At 39.2% G+C, this 18400-nt stretch overlaps 1 protein-coding gene across 6 annotated transcripts in view; it reads left to right on the top strand.

Annotated features, from left to right (window-relative positions):
• The window catches only part of LOC116479343 (uncharacterized), a 168082-nt gene that overhangs the window by 92251 nt on the left and 57431 nt on the right, over positions 1-18400 (top strand). The window contains exon 1 of one of the 6 annotated variants that reach the window (XR_009211307.1): positions 3568-3639. The exons of the other annotated variants lie outside the window; for them this stretch is intronic. The gene's annotated coding sequence lies outside the window, so the exon portion shown is untranslated. Of the gene's footprint in view, positions 1-3567; positions 3640-18400 lie in introns of those variants that run through there. 6 annotated transcript variants of the gene reach the window in all.

The raw sequence follows: 18400 nt of genomic DNA, 5'->3' as shown, positions 1-18400 counted from the left end.
TTTTCAGCCTGGCCCACCCTGTGGCAGGAGCTGCTTTTCCTCGGATGCAGCTAATTCCTCAGTACTGGATTTTGGGGTGGTCATGGTTTTACTCTTTAATTAAAAGTGCTTTTTAGAGCACCATCTATGGGTCCTCATTATGCAGTCTCAGCTTCCAAGGAGCTTGCATTCCAGTGTTCAGGTACAAGACATATTCCCTGAAACGACCAAGACCAATTTCCAAGGCAATGGAAGAGAAAGGGAGTGTGAGAAAGATGACCAAGAAGGAAAGAGATAGAAGAGCAAAAGAGCAGGGTTAGTCATCCAGAGCTTGTGCTTAATTTTTAAGTAGGAGAACAGAATTCAAACTCGAACAAGAACACCAGTCGCATCCACTTGGGGAGTGCCTGAGGTGGAGCCTGTCTTCTAATGGGAATCATAGATTCTAGGTATCAAAACTGTGGCACGTAGTTCATCCGCTGGGCTGTTTTGACTCAAGACTTTCCTGCTCCTAGTCAACAGGATATCATAAAACCCTCTTCCTATCACAACACTATTTCAATCATGCAAAGATTTCAAAAAATAAAATAAATGTTAAGCCTGAGCTGTTTGTATTAAGGAATTCAGAGCTAATCAAGTTTCTTGATGACCCTGGTGTTGGAGGCTTTTTGTGTATCCTTGGGTAAGAAATGGAACTGATAGTATTCATTCCCATACAACCAACCAATCAACCAACCAATCAACGAAACCAACCATCTCTTCACTCACCTCCACTGCTGCACCCTTGCCAAATGCAAAACATTGTCTCTGGTGTTGAGCTCTTGATATAGCCATGAGCTGATTATTTCTCTTTGGCTTACTCACTTTATTCAGATCGTTTACTACTTCTCTTGCCTACCTGTTAGCATCTTTACCAATAATGAGAGAAGATGGTCTCGAACTAGTTCATTTGGTTACATATTAGCAGTTCTTGAATTACTTTTAATAGAGAGAAAGTTGAAACCAATGGATAAAACTAGGGTTTTGCATTATTCTGGCGTTTCAGCTGTTTATGTCAGTCCTAACCCATGTTTCTATCAGTATTTGAGGAGTTATTCTCACTTCCATTTTTAAAAATTTCAAAATCAGTTTCGTCACATAGCTGAGACCTAGCCCCTACAACATAGTGGTGGTAATGTTGATGTGCTATGCCTCCTGTCTTTATTCTAGGTAAATAAATCAGTAACAACTCTATTGAGCCTTTCACCTTTCTTTTACTTCCACTGTGGAAAGGTTTAGGTAGAAATATATCTGTGTATCTATATCATGCATGTTTTTTTGTGAAAAGGGTAATGGAATACAGAATGCCAAACATGGGTTATTCCCGCTATGAATTAGTCTCTTTTATCTGACTCTGACCAAAACAGATGTTGGCAGCCTTTCTATTCCAGCTCCCTAAGTCAGACTAAGACTATCAGTTCCGCTTAGGGAAGCTGTAGGGAAATGATTTAACTCTTTCAATAGACCCTTACTAATTTTTCCCTTGGTTCCTTTTTATTATAAACTACAAACAAACAAAATTGGAATGCATCTCTATGCAACAATGAAAGAAAAATAGCAATATTAAAAATACATCAAATACAACTCTAGAGGGAAGTGAATTTTTATTCAAGGACTTTTAAGAATTCTGACATTGAAAAGACATCTTTGCTTGAGGAGGCAGCTGAATGTGTTTCTAACTTACAGTCAAAGATCATTTGCATAGAATACCAAAAGAGCCATTTTTTTTTTTTTTAATTCAGAGAAAGAACATCTATCAGTGTGTGGCAGGATGCATCCTGCCAAGATTCTTCTCTTTTCTACAGAAACTGACCATTTGAAAAAGTCTTTCTATGATTGGTGCCACAATAAAGCTCTTGTACCGGATTCTGCAACAAAATGTAAATTAATGGAATGTGAAAAATGGAAGGACTGCAAGGGAAAGGATCAAAGGGTGAGAAGGGAAAGGGAGATTACTAGAAAAAAATGTTTAATAAACACATAGCATTCCAGGAATTTATCATGGAAAGAAACAATCTCCTTTTAGATTTCAGGTAAAAAAAAATTATTGTAAATTACTACGTAAAGACTTTAAGCATTTTCCAAACCATGCCAAGGAAAGAGAAAAAAAATTACTTCTTAGACTCCAGGTACTTTTACATAATTTATCTCACTTGCTTCTCATAATTATCCTATAAAGTGAGCATTTCTATCATTTTTTCATACAGTATCCATGCCAGGGCACCTGTGTATTAGACTCCCACATAATCAGTTCTGTGGACTAATGCCTCTGCTGGCACATTCTGTGGATTCTGTAGCCCTTGCAGGAGCATTGGAAATACATGGCAGGAAGGGCCTGCCACCTTCCTTGCCCAAACCCTTCCAACAAAGCCGTCAAACAATAAGTGTAATTAAAGATGCATTTTAACCAGTATTTATCAGTAAATAGCATCTAAAAACTCAAATTCTCTACACTGCCAAAGTAAAAGCTACTATTTGTTGACACACTTACCATATGCCGGGAACTATGCTAAACCCCTTCACATGTATTACCTAATTTAATCCTTCCAGCAGCCTGCAATATAGGTGCTATATTTTTTTTTCATTTTCAGAAATTGAAATTAAAGAGGTTGTTAGTCACCTGATATCACAAACCAATAAATGGCAAAATATGGCATTTTAAATTCCAGAGCTTGAATTCCTAACTGCCTCGTTTAAAACCCAGTTCTGTTGCATGTCTTTTATTTCACTCATAGCCACAGAAGAAATGGGGCATGCCCCCTGTTCTGTTTCTCCAATAACCTCATCCCAGAACCCGGAGGTCCTTCTCTTCCCATAGCTGCCCTGTCACTAGCAGGTATGCTGTGTTGTGTAAGAAACAGCACAGAGAGATATTTCTTGAGACATAAAGCATTTCTGCTTAGGTGATAGGTGATGGTCACACTGTTACTTGCTGATCACAAAAGGGCTTAAAACAGGGACATTAAATATCGGAGGAAATTGCGGATCACGGAAGTTCACTAACTTGCCTATCACATGAGTGTACTAGGATTGGGAGCTAATTAGTCACCCTGATCTAGATTTGAGACAGGGTAGGATTGAGATTTGTAACTTATAACATTGATTGATTCTTCAGCCTCTTTCCATTGTACTGAAGGGCTGGGCTATTTGTTTGGTTCAGCATGTTTTGGATCTGCTACCATGTTTTCAGTTATGAGAACCTCATCTATGAGGTGAGAGTCCTGCCCATTATCTTTTGAGCAGGCCACATGTCTAACATAGCTGTGTTGGCCGTACAGGCAATTTCGATAACATCTGTTCTGCCAGCACACTGACAAACTTCCTTGTTAGGGAGGTCACAAAGCAAACTGTTGCACATTTGTCACCAGATTGTTCTTTGTGTGTAATTCTCACTTACTCCTATAGCTGACAACAGGGAGAGCATCATGTGTCTATAGGACAGCCGCCTCCTGGCGTTTGCATTACAATTCAATTTCTCATGGCAGTGTTTTTGTTTTGTTTTCAGGATTCCTTCCTCTTCTTTCCACAAGTGAACACCTCTCCTGTTCCAGGAGCTGGGGATTCAGTAGTGAATGAGACAGGCAAGGTCCCTGCTGTCATGGAGTCTGTATCCTAGTGTAGGTAATAAGACAATGAACAAAGTAATTTTCAAAGCAAACAAAATAGGGGGTTCTCTGGAAAGCACATGGAGATCTGTTGTAGAGGGTTGGTTGAGGAGGGTTTCTCTAAGAATCAATGCTCAGGCTGAAACTGGAATGACCAGATGGAGACAGCCAGGAGAAGAACTGGCGGTGCATTCCAGGCAGGAAAGACCAAATGCAATGTCCTAAGAGGAGAAAAGCCTGGCAGTTTCCTGGAATAGAAAGAAGGCATGTGGGCCCGATGTATATTGTGGAGAGAGGTAGGAAATGAACTCAGAGAGGTTGTCAGCACGCAGACCATATTCAACATTGGAGGCCCCTAAGGAGTTTGGATGTTGTCCTCAGTATAGTCATGGGGTGCATAGCAATGTTTTGGTCAATGACAGACTTCATGCACAACACTGGTCCCAATAAGATTATAATGGAGCTGAAAATTCCTGTCACCTAGTGATGTCTTTATGATCCTGACCCTGTGTTTCCCTAGGCTAATGTGTGTGTTTGTGTCTTAGTTTTTAACAAAAATTTTTAAAAAGTAAAAAATAAAACATTTTTAAAATTAGAAAAAACTTTTAGAATAAGGATATAAAGACAACATTTTGTTCAGCTGTACCATCTGTGTTTTAAGCTAAGTGTAACAAGAGTCAAAAAGCTTAAAAATATTAAAAAGTTTATCAAGTAAAAAAGTTGTAGTAAGCTAAAGTTAATTTATTATTATGATGATGATTTTGAGATGGAGTCTCACTCTGTCACCCAGGCTGGAGTGCAATGGTGCATTCTTGGCTCACTGCAACCTCTGCCTCCTGGGCTCAAGTGATTCTCCTGCCTCAGCCTCCTGAGTAGCTGGAATTACAGGCACGCGCCACTGTGCCAAGCTAATTTTTGTATTTTTAGTAGACATGAGGTTTCACCATGTTGCCCAGGCTGGTCTTGAACTTCTGACCTCAGGTGATCCACCTGCCTCAGCCTCCCAAAGTGCTGGGATTAAAATTCCATGAGCCATGGCATGAGCCACCATGCCCAGCCTAATTTATTATTGAAGAAAGAAAATTTTTGTGTAAATTAAGTGTAGCCTAAGTATGCTGTGTTTATAAAATCTATAGTAATGTATAGCAATGTCCTAGGCCTTCACATTCACTCACCACTCACTCACTGACTCACCCAGAACATCTTCTAGTCCTGCAAGCTCCATTCATGGTGCGTGCCCTAGACAGGTGTATCATTTTTTATTTTTATATCATATTTTTATTACATCTTTTATATGTTTAGACATACAAATACTTGCCATTGTGTTACAATTGCCTACAGTATTCAGTACAGTAATGTGCTGTACAGGTTTGTAGCCTGGGAGCAATAGGCTGTACCATATAGCCTAGGTAAGTATTAGGCTATACCATCTAGGTTTGTGTAAAGTACTCACTGTGATGTTTGCACAACGAAATCATCCAAGGACAAATTTTTCAGAATGTACCTGTTGTTAAGTGACGCATGATTTATCTTAAAAAAACATTGGAGACTTTTGAGTTCAAGAATAGCATGACATTAATAATTTAAGAAGAACACTAAAGCTATTCCTGTGTGTAAGGAAACAACAATGGCAACGAGGAGGCTAGATGGAAGTCATTCAGGTGAGATGTTGATGGCTGGGACCAAGGTGATAGCAGTGGTTAGATTTGAGACTGAAGCTACTGAGATGGGAAGAGTGGGGGAAGATCACTTTCAGGGATGGGGTGAGGGTAAACTCCATGGTTCTTTTATGGCCATGATAAACTTGAGATGCCTATTAGATTTATAAGTAGAGAGTCAGGTCAGAAGTTGCATATATGTATCTGGATCTCAGGGATGGAGATAGAAGTTTGAATTCCTTTGCAAATTTGAGGCTACCTCAGTTACAGTCAAAAAAGTGTTTTCAAATTGAGAGAAAGCCTAGCAAATAAAAATCGGGAAAATGGCATTTCTAGAAACGGAGAAAGATTACATGATTTACTTTGCAGTTTATTGTATGAGCATACATTTATGTATAAGGCATGTATACCCTATATTACAAACACACAGATTATAAAAAGTCAGTAAGACCTAATTACCTGGGCTCTAGGAACTCACATCTAATAGACAACACACACATGAACAGCAGACACTTGTGACCTACTTCCTTGCCCTGTACTGAACAGAAGCCTTCCACCAGGTGTGCACATCATTTTCTTGGGTATTGAATGAGGAAGAATTCCTGTGCCTAATCCTTCAGGTCACTAGAATCAACCCTGGAGGTCAGTGGGCTGACATGCTGGAGGCAGACCACTCTCAGGCACCAACACCACGTGCAGTGAGCCATGGGAAAGGTATTTCTGTACAAGGAGCTAAAGGAGCCTGCGAAGGGATCACAAATCTTTGCCTTGAGGTTCAGGGGAGGCTTCACAGCAGATGTGACATTTGAGATGCATCTTGAACTATAAGCAGGAGTTTGCCACGGGGCATGGGAGTAGTGGAAAGGCTGTTTCTACCAAGGGAGTTTTCTAGAGCAAAGAGGTGTCCTGGAGAAAGTCAGCCAAAAATGATTTTTCATCTTTGAACACATTTCCCAGTTGGATACACAGGTCTAGGTGATCTTTGCTAGGTTACTCAAATTTTTATTTTACTTTTGAAATCTGCCAGTGCCAGGCTTTCAACGTTTTGTATATGCATTAAAAATCCTGGGTCATTTTATTTGCTCAACTTCTGATGACATTTTCATATAAAGCTTTGACTAGAGAGTGTTCTTCCCTGTACCCTCCCATCTTCTGTCATAGGCAGAATTGACAAAAACTGTACATAAGTAGATGATTACAGCATAACTATAACCAATTTCCTTTTATGTAAAAAACATTCCAAAATGATAATTACAGGTAATTACTGTAGTATAGACCTCAGTCTGTTCACCTTCTAACCTGAAGTGAGTTCAACGGGAGGTCACATATTGCAGATGGTGGCTAAGTGTTGAACACACTGGTGCTCTCTACACTTCTTTATCATTGCATTTGTAAGAAAATGCTTTTCAGTCACCTCTTGGCTTCAGTTTGAAGTTACTGTGTCTTCCCATTACACCCTGTAATGCCAATTTGTTCCTCTTCATTTTAATGACTCTTTCAATACAGATATTTAATTGAAGACTAGGAAAGAGATTACCCAAAACAGGGATTTCTGATTGTTGATGGTAAAATATTTGCAAACCACTGCCCTGTTTATGTCACTTAGGCTCCAGAATTCTTCTAGATCTCCTGGGAATTGCACAGAGCAACAAAGTCACGGCCAACAGATAGACAGGCTAGTTTGTAGGAAAGCACCGATTAGCCAAATTAGTTTCTAGAAGTTTGTCAGTGCATGATAGAAAAGTAGTGGTTTTTTGGGAGCAGCAAAGAATTAATATCTCTTCACCTTCCCAGGTGAACAGAAGATGAAAGTTGCTTTTCCGCTGTCAACTTTAAGCATGCTTCTTGCCATGATTGTGTAAAAACATTTAGGAAAAATATAAATGACTTTCCTTGAGCAAGTTACACAAGCTGTCTGATTTCTCAAGCTGATAAATGAGGATAGTATCTCCTTCAGAGAGTGGTAAGATTAAATTAGAGCATTCATATATATAGTCTAGCCCAGAGCCTGGCAATTCTGAGTGTATGGCACACGTTAATTATTTCCTCTTACCTGGAGCCTTAGTAGGGCTGCTAATTCCAAAATTTGATGTTCCTGATTCCAAAATTTTCCAAGTTAAATAATTAGTTTCAGCTACCAAATAATGCCTTACAAGAAATCAGTATCACCAGTGTCCCACTTGACCATTTATTTTAGTTATCAGAATAATAACAAACCCTGGTGCTGGTGTTTGGAGTTGAGCTCAGGTGGTCTTCTTGTTATTTAAGTGCTCTGGCTCAATTTGATAGAAATAGGACTAGGACATACAAATCTTCAGATTTATTCTCTGTGTGACAATTCAGTAAACTCTTCGGAGTCTCATGATGGTTCTAGGGCAAGATGTTGATAAATATCCAAAATGGAAATGTTTATATACCTCCCTGGTTTTCCCACCATTATCCATTTTGTCTGTAAACCTTCACACAAGTTAATCGAACAATTAAAAATCTATATCTCATTTTACTGCTATTTTAAATAAAGAAATTATTTTTTAAAAAGTAATTAATCAGCGATATGGCTTACACTAATGGAGGATCCTAAAGTTGGATATGGGTAGTGCGATGATTTGAATGTTCCCTTGAAGCCCACATTTTGGAAACTTAATTCCCAGTGCAACAGCATTGACAGGTAGGACATTTAAGGGTGATTAGGTAATAAGGGCTCTGCCCTCATGAGTGGATTAATGCCACTATCTCGGGAGTGGCATCCTTATAAAGGATAGGTTCTGCCCCCTTCCCTCTCTTTCTTGCACACTCTCTTGTCATGTGATGCCTTCCACATGTTATGACACAGCAAGAAGGCCCTCACCGGATGTGGCCCCTCCGTCTTGAACTTCTCAGCCTCCAGAACTGTGAGCTGAGTAAACTTCTATTGTTTATAAACTACCCAGTCTGTGGTATTCTGTTATAGCAACACAAAATGGACTAAGAAAGATAGGCTTGCCATATGTTTCTGTTTGCCCAGAACAGGCTCAGATTATGCTTGTCATCCTCTTGTAATTATTAATAATTACCGTTTACTGTCAAAAGTTGTCCCAATATGTACAATAAATAAGTTGTCGCAATTTTGGCACTATGTTGAACTGTCCTAGGTAGTCAACTGTATTCCATCATTAGCTATGTGGTCTCTCACGAACTCCAGTCTTGCAGTAGAAGTACAATTGATTACATGGGACAGACTGTTGAGGTTTCTCTCCAGTGGTCTACTGTGAATAGCTGAATCTGCAAATGTTGAGGCTCTACAGGATTTAAATACCCAATGAGCCACATCTGTGTACTAGGAAGTGGCTCCCCTCAGATCGAATCCTGCAGTCTTTCAGCAAGCAGACTCCTACTTTATTCAGAAGATTTCACCAGGGTTTGAGGTTACTTCTTATCACCAAGTTGTTTTTTTTTGTTTGTTTGTTTGTTTTTGAGACGGAGTCTCGCTGTCGCCCAGGCTGGAGTGCAGTGGCGCGATCTCGGCTCACTGCAGGCTCCGCCACCTGGGGTTCACGCCATTCTCTTGCTTCAGCCTCCCGAGTAGCTGGGACTACAGGCGTCTGCCACCTCGCCTGGCTAATTTTTTTGTATTTTTAGTAGAGACGGGGTTTCACCGTGTTAGCCAGGATGGTCTCGATCTCCTGACCTCGTGATCCGCGTGGCTTACCAAGTTTTTTAATGGCATGAGAACCCAGCCTGAGTGTTCTTCTTTTCTGCCCACAAGCTGTATTGTTACTCAAGTGTGCTTCTTAAAACAATGAATATGTAACTTATTAAATGCCTTCAAGAAAAGGGAGATGTAAGGAACTAATTTTATTGACTGACATGGACTGCAGAGACACACAGAGCCTGCTCACATCTTTTGTAAAGTTTGGATTCAGAGACACTTCCCAACCCCCACTCCTAATGTAGGAAGAGACGCCATCACACATGTTTATTGACTGGTAGATGCAAGGATCTGTTGGCCATATGCATGCAAGTGAAACAACATTGACCTTGACAGGAGACGTTTCTTGTGAGTTGCATTTAAGAAAAACTTTTCTATCCAAGGCTGGTGTGGTCACATTGTTAATACCAAATGAGCAGGCTGTGAAGAACTCAGTGGGTCACCTTGTGTCCACCTTACCTTCTAGAAAGAACTACATTCATAGCAGCCCAGCTTAAACAAGAGAAACAAATAAAAATAAGTCAAAACAATCCTGAAGGATAAAACTCCCAGTCTCCCTTAGTAAGAAATTTCATTCTATGCAACATCTCACCTCAATTTCATGCACTTTAATTCCCAAACTTCTTATTCTTAATGGAAATACAGCAAATGCTTATAATTAGTGTAACCCTAACAAAACAACAACAGCAGTAACAAACACATAGCACTTACTATGCACCAGGCACTGGTTCAGACATTTTACATATGGTAACAAATCTAATTTTCACAAAAACCTTAATAAGGTAGGCACTATTATTGTTGTTATTTTACAGGCAAGGAAACTGAGGCTTAGAGAGCCTGTAGTCATGCAGTCAGGAGTGCTGCAATTTAGCTCCAGAGTCTGTGTACCTAAATTGTTTGCTGTCCTGCCTCTCACCTACAGGGAATTACAGCTCACGTAACACATCTGTTAAGGTCAATATTGCCTCACTTGCATGTATATGCCTGCAGATCCTTATCTTCTGCCTGTCAAGAACTACCCCCATCCCTTGGGAATATAGTCACATGTCTGCCCTCAGCCTTCTTCTCTTAGGGCACAATATACCCAAATTCCTCCATTTCTTTTGTTATGAAACTTATTTCCCAAACATTTAAACATTTTGGTTGTCCTCTCCAAGTGTCCCAGAACGTGCTTCAGCTGGTACTTTCTGCCCTGTTCCACTTCAGCAAACACATATGGCTACTTGAAGAAGAGGGGTTTTGTATGGTTTAGGGGTAAACAGGGGAATAGAAACAGACCTTGCTCAAATTCCCAAAGCCATAGGCCATTTAACTAGGAGAGTAAGAAACAATTCCTTCATTTCTTTCTGTGACCCATGGAAGATGAGTCGTTTAGTTTTCCATGAAGAGAGGTGTATATTAACACAATTAGAATCCTAGTTAAAAATCTTCCTTAGTCACCCAGGAAACTATGCTGGTGGGAGACATAAATGCATGTACCTTGAGCAAATAAACAGATAAAGAGAAACCACACCGTGACTCCAACCAGCTGCCACACTATTGTGAAACCTCTCCCGTCTTTAGTAAATGTTGTAGGATAATTGATGGTTGTATCTTTTTTCTTGTTTCTTGTGGTATTGTGGTCTTCCCCCTTAAAAGATAGTCATCCTTTTAAGTGGGATATAACAACCTTCCTCAAAGGTTGGAAGTCAAAACTGAGCCAAAATGACTTTGAAATGATATTTAATTTAATGTCAGGTTGTCAGGGTTTTAGAATGTGAAGGTGTTTGCATTAGGAGCTTACTTGCTTGGTTACGTTATTTGATTTTGTATAAACTCCATGTCCATTCATAAGCTATTTTATATAAGTAGTACACAGGCTGAACACAACAGTTGTTCAAAAAATGTTAGTTTATCATTCTACTGTAGTAAGTTAACTTATGCCTCAGCACACTTTTACAATGCCATCTGGTATCCCCAATTTCACACTCCGTGTTTGGTCTAGGTTGTCATATGTGGTATAAACATGAACAAATACAGCTTTCTTGGTGCTCAGTTTAAAGTGACTATCTCTAAAGAGCAGCATGCCTCACAATGGGATATGGTGGTAAACCATGAACTTTTAAAAACATCTTATTGGCTATATATTTATTTAACATGTATTAGAAGACTATTTCTGGCATACCAAACCTGCTATTTCATGGATATTATTTCCTAAAATGAGGCTGAAGGAAAAAGAAGTCAACTTAAAGAAAAAAATTAGAGTAAATATGCCTATAGGCCAATATGGCAAGACTTTTGAAGGAAATTCATGAATTTATGAAGTTTGAGACACCATTATAGGGCATCTTGCAATACAGGGACTCTGTTTTCCTTTGTCTGTTGATGGCTGTGGATGAGTGCCAAGAATTTTATGCCTCCTCTTTCAATATCTTCTAAATTTGTTTTTAAGTCTTGAATTTTCCTGCCCATTTCTGACTCTTGGCCTTGCTCTTCTCTACCCTTGGAATGCTCTTCTAATCCTCTGCAGCTCTCCAATTTCTTCCTGTTGTTCAAGGTCCATTTCATGTAGTATTCTTCTGTGAAGCTGTTTCCACCCATGCATTCACACAGCCTTTGGTTTCTCTGTTACTTGGCCTCTTGCTTTCTCTCTCTCCTCCCAGGTCCCCGGCACAGTGCAACACATGGTTTGCTAATCTGGGTTGTAATATGCTGGATATTGAACATCCTTGATTTCTCTGGGTTTCTTGAGTCTGGGGGAGGGCAAAGGCAAAACCAATTCAAGCAAGTCACAGATCAAATTAGGCCCAGAATTTGTTATTAGCTTTGCTGATAAATATTCTGCTAAGTTGACTTGTATCCATTAGGACAGTCCAGGAAAACTCAGATTCTCCCATATTACAAGTCATATCATCAATCACCTAGAAACGGTAGTATTCATTTTTAGGTAGCTTGCTTGTTTGTTAGTCAAAATCCCGATTTCATTTATTTTCTGGATTCTGATCAAATTTCAAAGTCAAGGAATACATGTATTTTAAATGTTGATGTTTTGCCAAATTTGTCCCCGAGAGAAGTTGCATAATTTATCTCTCATCACATACTTGCTTACATGCTTGCTTAAATTTTGGATGTGTAGGTTAAAACAGGATACATCATTGTGGTGTTAATTTGATTTTTTAAAATTATGAGGGATGTTAATATTTTTAAATTATGAATGATGTATATAAAATTATGAGATGTTTTTTGTGTTTGTTTTTTGCCTTTCTTTCTTAATTCTACCTTTTTCCTTTCTCCTCTCTCTTTCTCTAGTTCTCTCCCTCCACTGATTTATAAGAGATCTTTTTATATGAAACAATATGTATTGCAAAAGTTATATTCAAGTTTGTTGTTTGTCTTTTGACTTTACTTATGGCATATTTTTCCTATAGAACTTTTAAATTTTGAGAAAATTCAGTAGATTAATCTCTTTTTTTTGTGGTTTCTGTTTTCCTTAAAAATACTTTCCCTACAGAATTTTAAAAAATTCTCTCATTGTAAATTCAGATTTCTAATTTTTAAAAAGATGTTCTGTATTTATTTTATCTATGGTAAGTGGAACAAGCACTCTGAGAGGCTTCAGAGAGCAAAGAAAGAACCTGTTTCTGGCCTTCCTGGCTGTTCTCAGGTCTCCCTCACTCTTGTCATTCTATGCAACCTCTGGGCTTGGGCTTCTGCTGCTAACCCCTGATTCAGCACTTACATGTTTGAATGACCTCTTGGGACCCATTTATTGGGCCTATAGACCACAGTCTGGTGCAATATTGTTTGTTGAATGAATGCATCAAAGGGCCTGTGTTAAGTAAAACAGTGCCTGAGACAAAGTAAGGGTTGTGTAAGTGTTAACTGTCACTATTCCCAGTGTTGAGTTGAAATTGTCTTTATCACAGTTCAAAAATAGTTAAATAGTTGAGGCAGCTGATGGTGAGGACATAAACTAATTTCTAAAATTCATACAGGATATTATAAACAAACTAAGAAATGTATTTAGCTATATTCTATTTTACAGTATTTGAAGAAGTTGGAATTATAAGTAATTCCTTTTAAATCATTGCCACTGTCTATCTGGGATACAAGCTGCTTGAAGTTGGAACTGAGGCATTTGGGAGTGAAACATAAGAAGAAGCTTGGCTAAAGGCACCTTTAATGTATTCTCACACTATAAGGAATGACTCTTCTGTTGAGTTTCTGTGTCACTCCCCCATATTTTCTTCCCTAGCTGACTGCCTGCTATGTGACATTGATACACAGTTATATTTGTTTTTGTGATATTTTCGTATTGATTACAAAATAAGTCAAGTCACTGATAAACTATCATAAACTTATATGTTGTATTCCCAATTAGGTTTGGTTCTTTTTGACAAAATTTATACCAGTTTTTGTTAGGCGGAGAGGGGTCTTATATTAGGCTTTTCAAACAGGGCTGGGGGTATCATCATTTGCTATCAATAATTAACAGTGCCTCTGTTTCCTTTCAAGACCATTCCAATTCTCAAACTTTGAGAATGAGAGCTATTTTATGACAACCTCACTAAGAATTCCATATCGTGTTGAAAAAAACCCACTGATGTAGTTAATAGCATCTGCTGTAGAGAAATTGATACACTTAAATTTTTATGCTCTCTCTCTCTCTCTCTCTCTCTCTATATATATATATATATACATTTTATTTATGTATTTATTTGTTTGTTTATTTTTGAGATAAAGTCTCACTCTGTCACCCAGGCTGGAGTGCAGTGACGCGATCTCGGCTCACTGCAACCTCCGCCTCCCGCATTCAAGTGCTTCTCCTGCCTCAGCCTCCAGTGTAGCTGGGACCACAGGCACCTGCCACCATGCCTGGCTGATTTTTGTATTTTTAGTAGAGATGTGGTTTTGCCATGTTGGCCAGGCTGGTTTTGAACTTCTGACCTCAGGTGATCTGCCCTCCTCGGCCTCCCAAAGTGCTGGAATTACAGGCGTGAGCCACCACGATCCATAATCTTTTACTATGTCCTCACACGAAATGGGATCAGCTGGACACCATCATCCAAGATCATTTTTCACAGACTTGTAACATTTAATAGGTCTTGTTAAGTGATGTGTTAGAGCCGAATGGCACCAGCTCAGGGAGATGAAGGTACATGAGCATTGCATCTCTCCCCAACTCTGTGTTTTGTGACCTCATGCTGATAGCTTGAAATTGGCAATTATGGGAGTATTAACACCATGGAAATTGGCAAATGCTATAAATCAGGGGTTCATTTTTCAGATAGCCATCATACCAGCATAACGCTTGTTTCTGTCTATACACATCCTACAAAGGGAGGTAACAAGCTACTACTTGAATAATCCACTTTCTGTGTTGATTTTACAGAATATCTAAAGGGATTAAGTACCTAAAATGTCAAAAATGTGGCTTTAAATTATAGAATGAGTATCCAGTTCTTGACATAGCATGTGTACTTAGAAATAAATATAATATTAACTGGAAGAAGCTGTAAAAGTTTTGTGGGCCAGCCTCCTATTTTATGAAGAACTCGTGTTACAGGGTAGCTGTTATTTTGTTTTTGGTGAATCTCTTCCCTCTTCTGATAATAACATCTTGAGTTTTCTCTTGCCAGCTCTCAGTCCACATGATCTAGGAAGGAGGAATTTTTGGCCCCCGTCCCATTCTTCTGCTCTGGTGTGTACACATGACTCAGATCTGGCCACAGAAAATGCTCTATGCCCATGGCCACCAAGATGTGTGCAGAAGTAAGCATATGCCTTCTGGCTGATGAGATCGTGTCTTTCCCATGGCCACGGCAATAGGCTGAGATGAGGTGCTTCACCTAAGCTGGAGTGAATTCTAGCAGTTGCTGGTGCTATCAAGAAAAACGCATTGCTGGTGTAATGTAAGACTGGAGCTGTAGATTGCCATTTTTGCCACTAACTCAGGGGTGACATTCCTGTGTATAAAGCCAACACAAAAGCAGGCAGAACTGAGCAATGGAGAGAGTCCTGATGATATTATTTGAGACTTTGGGCCCATTTATGCCTGAATCTAGAATTATATTGAACCAAATCCATTTCCTTTTTGCTCAAGCCATTTGAATTAGTATTTTGTCACTTGCAATTGAGAGCTCTGACAAATATAATTCCTTTCTATGATAACTCCAATGAGTACTCAGCAGCCAACTCTTGAATGCAGCTAGTGATAGGGGCCCCCACCATTTTGTGAAGCAGTTCATTTCCTTTTGGTGATTCTGAATATTACAAAGTTCTACATTGATTCCAAATTTGTCTGAGCTCATTGACCCTATATCTGCTATCAGTGGCAACACTTGTGTTATGACTGTACATTTTTTTTTTTTGAGACAGGGTCTCACTCTGTCACCCAGAGTGGAGTGCAGGGGTGCCATCATGGCTCACTGCAGCTTCAACCTCCTGGGCTCAAGCGATCCTCCTGCCTCAGCCTCCTGAGTAGCTGGGACTACAGGCACATGCCAGCATGCCCAGCAAATTTTTAAATTTTTTATAGAGACAAGGTCTCCCTATGTTGCCCAAGCTTGTCATAAGTGTACATGTACCTGCCTTGTGCCCTTTGTAAACTCTGAGTTAATTATCATGCCTCTGCTAAATCTTCCCTAGCTAAACATACTTAGCCTCCTAAAAGATTCTACAGAATTCTCATCTTTCTAGTCATACTGTGCTGGACATACTACAATTGGTCAATGTCTTTTTTTAAAAATGTGGCATACTCATAGACCTAATATTTGTCATAAATTTGAATAGTTTACAGTAGAGAGGAATTATCGTCTTGTTCTGCCTACAGGACTGACTATAAGTGAAGTGCCAAAGGGGGGAAATACATGATTAAGACTTGGCTTCTTTTTCTATTTTTACTTCTTCTATTTCTATTATTTTACTTCTTCAGAGTTTATTTTCTCTTTTCACCACAGGGGTCATCTCACTTTTTTTCCCCTTCTGTCTGTCCCACCACTGCTACCTTCACCCCTACTCCACCCTCACAAACCCTCCCCACCAAGCTGGTCCTTATTACAACAAACAGTAAGGAGTGAATTTGAGTTGAAGTGCAAAATAAGTGATAAGCTTAATATGCCACCTCTCTTCAAGAGTATATATTTTTATTTCCATACACCAAGGCTTGATTAGTTTCAATCAAAGCAAGTGTTCCAGTTGTGGAGCTGTAGCTGTTGTTTTTGAACCATATAGGGAGGGTGCTTTACCGAAATTATATCATGTATTTTGTTCCCTGCTTCACTTGTAGATTCTTTGCCAGCCTGCAATCTCTAGCCCTGCTCCAGCAACCTGTCCCATGGCCCAGCATGGTTGGGGCCTGCTCTTCTGAGCTTGGTGACATCTAGCTATGTGTTTTGTTGTCTTATTTTTAATCAAAGTGCTTGTTCTCAATGGAAGACAGATTAGGCAAAAATAAAACAAAACAAAAACAAAAACTTGGAAGCCAGCCCCATTTCTCCTGTGAAATGCACAAAGGTCCTCCTGTCACTAGTACAGAGATGATGTCAATGTCCTGGATGGAATCTGAGATAAAAATGAAAGTTATATATTTTACACAGAAATCCTTTAGAGATCACATACTTTGACCCTCTTAACTACTAAGTCTAAATCCATGGGTTCGATTCGTCAGTCAGTCCATCTGCTACTATCATTAAATTAGCTAAAGAAAATAATGTCTTTTTTTCATTTGAGAAAATAGATTTTATTTGATTTTAGCATTCTTTTGATATTGCCAATAAGGTTTTTTGTTGTCGTTCCTGTGAGGGTGGTTGTATTGCAGAGAGTAGCCCAATTCCTGGCTCTCAATAATTTTTTCTTGCAGTTTTTTATAAAAAAATCAGCATGTGAGTATAACTGTGTTCAAAGCAATATCACAAAGCTATTTAAAGTTCGTGCTTCAAAATTTCAGTTCTTGAACAAGTTTAATGGAGCTTTTCCGTAAGACCTATTTATGGAGGAAAATTTATGATAATGTGGGTTCCTCTTGTCCTAAATCCTCGGGTATTCACTTCTCAGAAGCAGCAGAAAGAACTCTTTATAATCCGGCTTTTCTCTACTTCAGTGTGCTCTGGAGGGCCCACCGGCCAGCATGATAGTGACATCCTGTGTGTTCCCACAGTGATTTCCTCATGCAGTGGACGAGTCTCACCAAGCTGGCTGCTCTTCAAAAATCGAAACTTCATTCTTCTGTCGGTTAGTTTTCATGTTAAAAATCTTTTCCAAATCACTTCCCAGTCTCTCTCCATGAAACCACCACTGGTTAATGGAAACCTCGGGTACTTGATGGAGTGGGATACAACCATAAGTTCTCAGTCGATTTTCTTCTTTGAATAAACGGGTCTTTTCTAAGGACACTGCTGGTGGTTTGATTCTTGGCAGTTCCTTCCCTCAAAAACGTGTCTTAGGAGAGCAAGCGGTCCTTCCTGGTAGAATGAGCACCTTTCAGAAAGCTTTCTGTTTGTTTAATTTCTTGATTATATGAAGTACATTAAAACCAGTCCAGGGCCCATTAACATAATTTTCATGCTTGTTAGTTCTGGCAAAATACACTAGACAGGAACTGTATGATAAATGAGATAAATAATTTTGATGGAGCAGTGAAATAAAATAAACTTTTGCTGTTTAAGAAAACAAATCATGACTAGTGGGGTGTATATGAGAATCAGTTTGTGTTAGGGTGGCATTCTGAGGGTGGCCTCTATCCTTAAACTGTTCTGGGGAGAAAGAGCTGCTGTTTTGTACCTACAAGGTCTAGGTGCAGCTGTAAAATAAAATATTATGAAGCCTCGTGTCCATTTCTTAGGAACTGATTATCCATGCTGTGGATTACGTGAGGGTGCTCTCTTTGGCTGCCTTTTAACACATTGCCTAAAAAATGGGCAAGGGCAAACAGAAGAGATGGGATTTGTATACATTTATATTGAGACTTATTAACACCTGTGGGAAGAAATTGTTGGAGGCTGAGTAGATTCTTTCCAACAAGTTTAATTTTGCTTAGTTAGCAGTTTACAGACTGTTGTATGATCAGGCTCTGCTAGAAATGTCTATCAGAGTTAGTAGTAGAATCAGAAGTTCATAGGCCTGGATAAAAAAATATAGCCTTCTTGTCAGATAGGCCTGGAAAACACTTTTCAAAATGATATTACAGGCTCTGTGTCCTCCAAATCATAAAAGCTAGGAAGAGCCCCAGATGAGACCTTGAGTGTTCTGTTTGTTTTTGTGTTAAGAAGTTTTCAGAAATGAGTCCCTGGAAATAAGCTATTATGTTGGTGCAAAAGTAATCGCGGTTTTTGCCATTAAAAGCAATGAGAAAAACCGCGACTACTTTTGCGCCAACCCAGTATGTTGTTTCACAGTGTGTTGATTGTTCCAACGTGACCTAGGTTTTGAATCATTGAGACCTTCTTCAGTGC

Source organism: Hylobates moloch, unplaced genomic scaffold (genome assembly GCF_009828535.3).
Source record: "Hylobates moloch isolate HMO894 unplaced genomic scaffold, HMol_V3 SCAFFOLD_2, whole genome shotgun sequence".
Taxonomy (NCBI): Eukaryota; Metazoa; Chordata; class Mammalia; order Primates; family Hylobatidae; genus Hylobates; species Hylobates moloch.
This window is presented reverse-complemented; position numbering and strand designations above follow the sequence as displayed.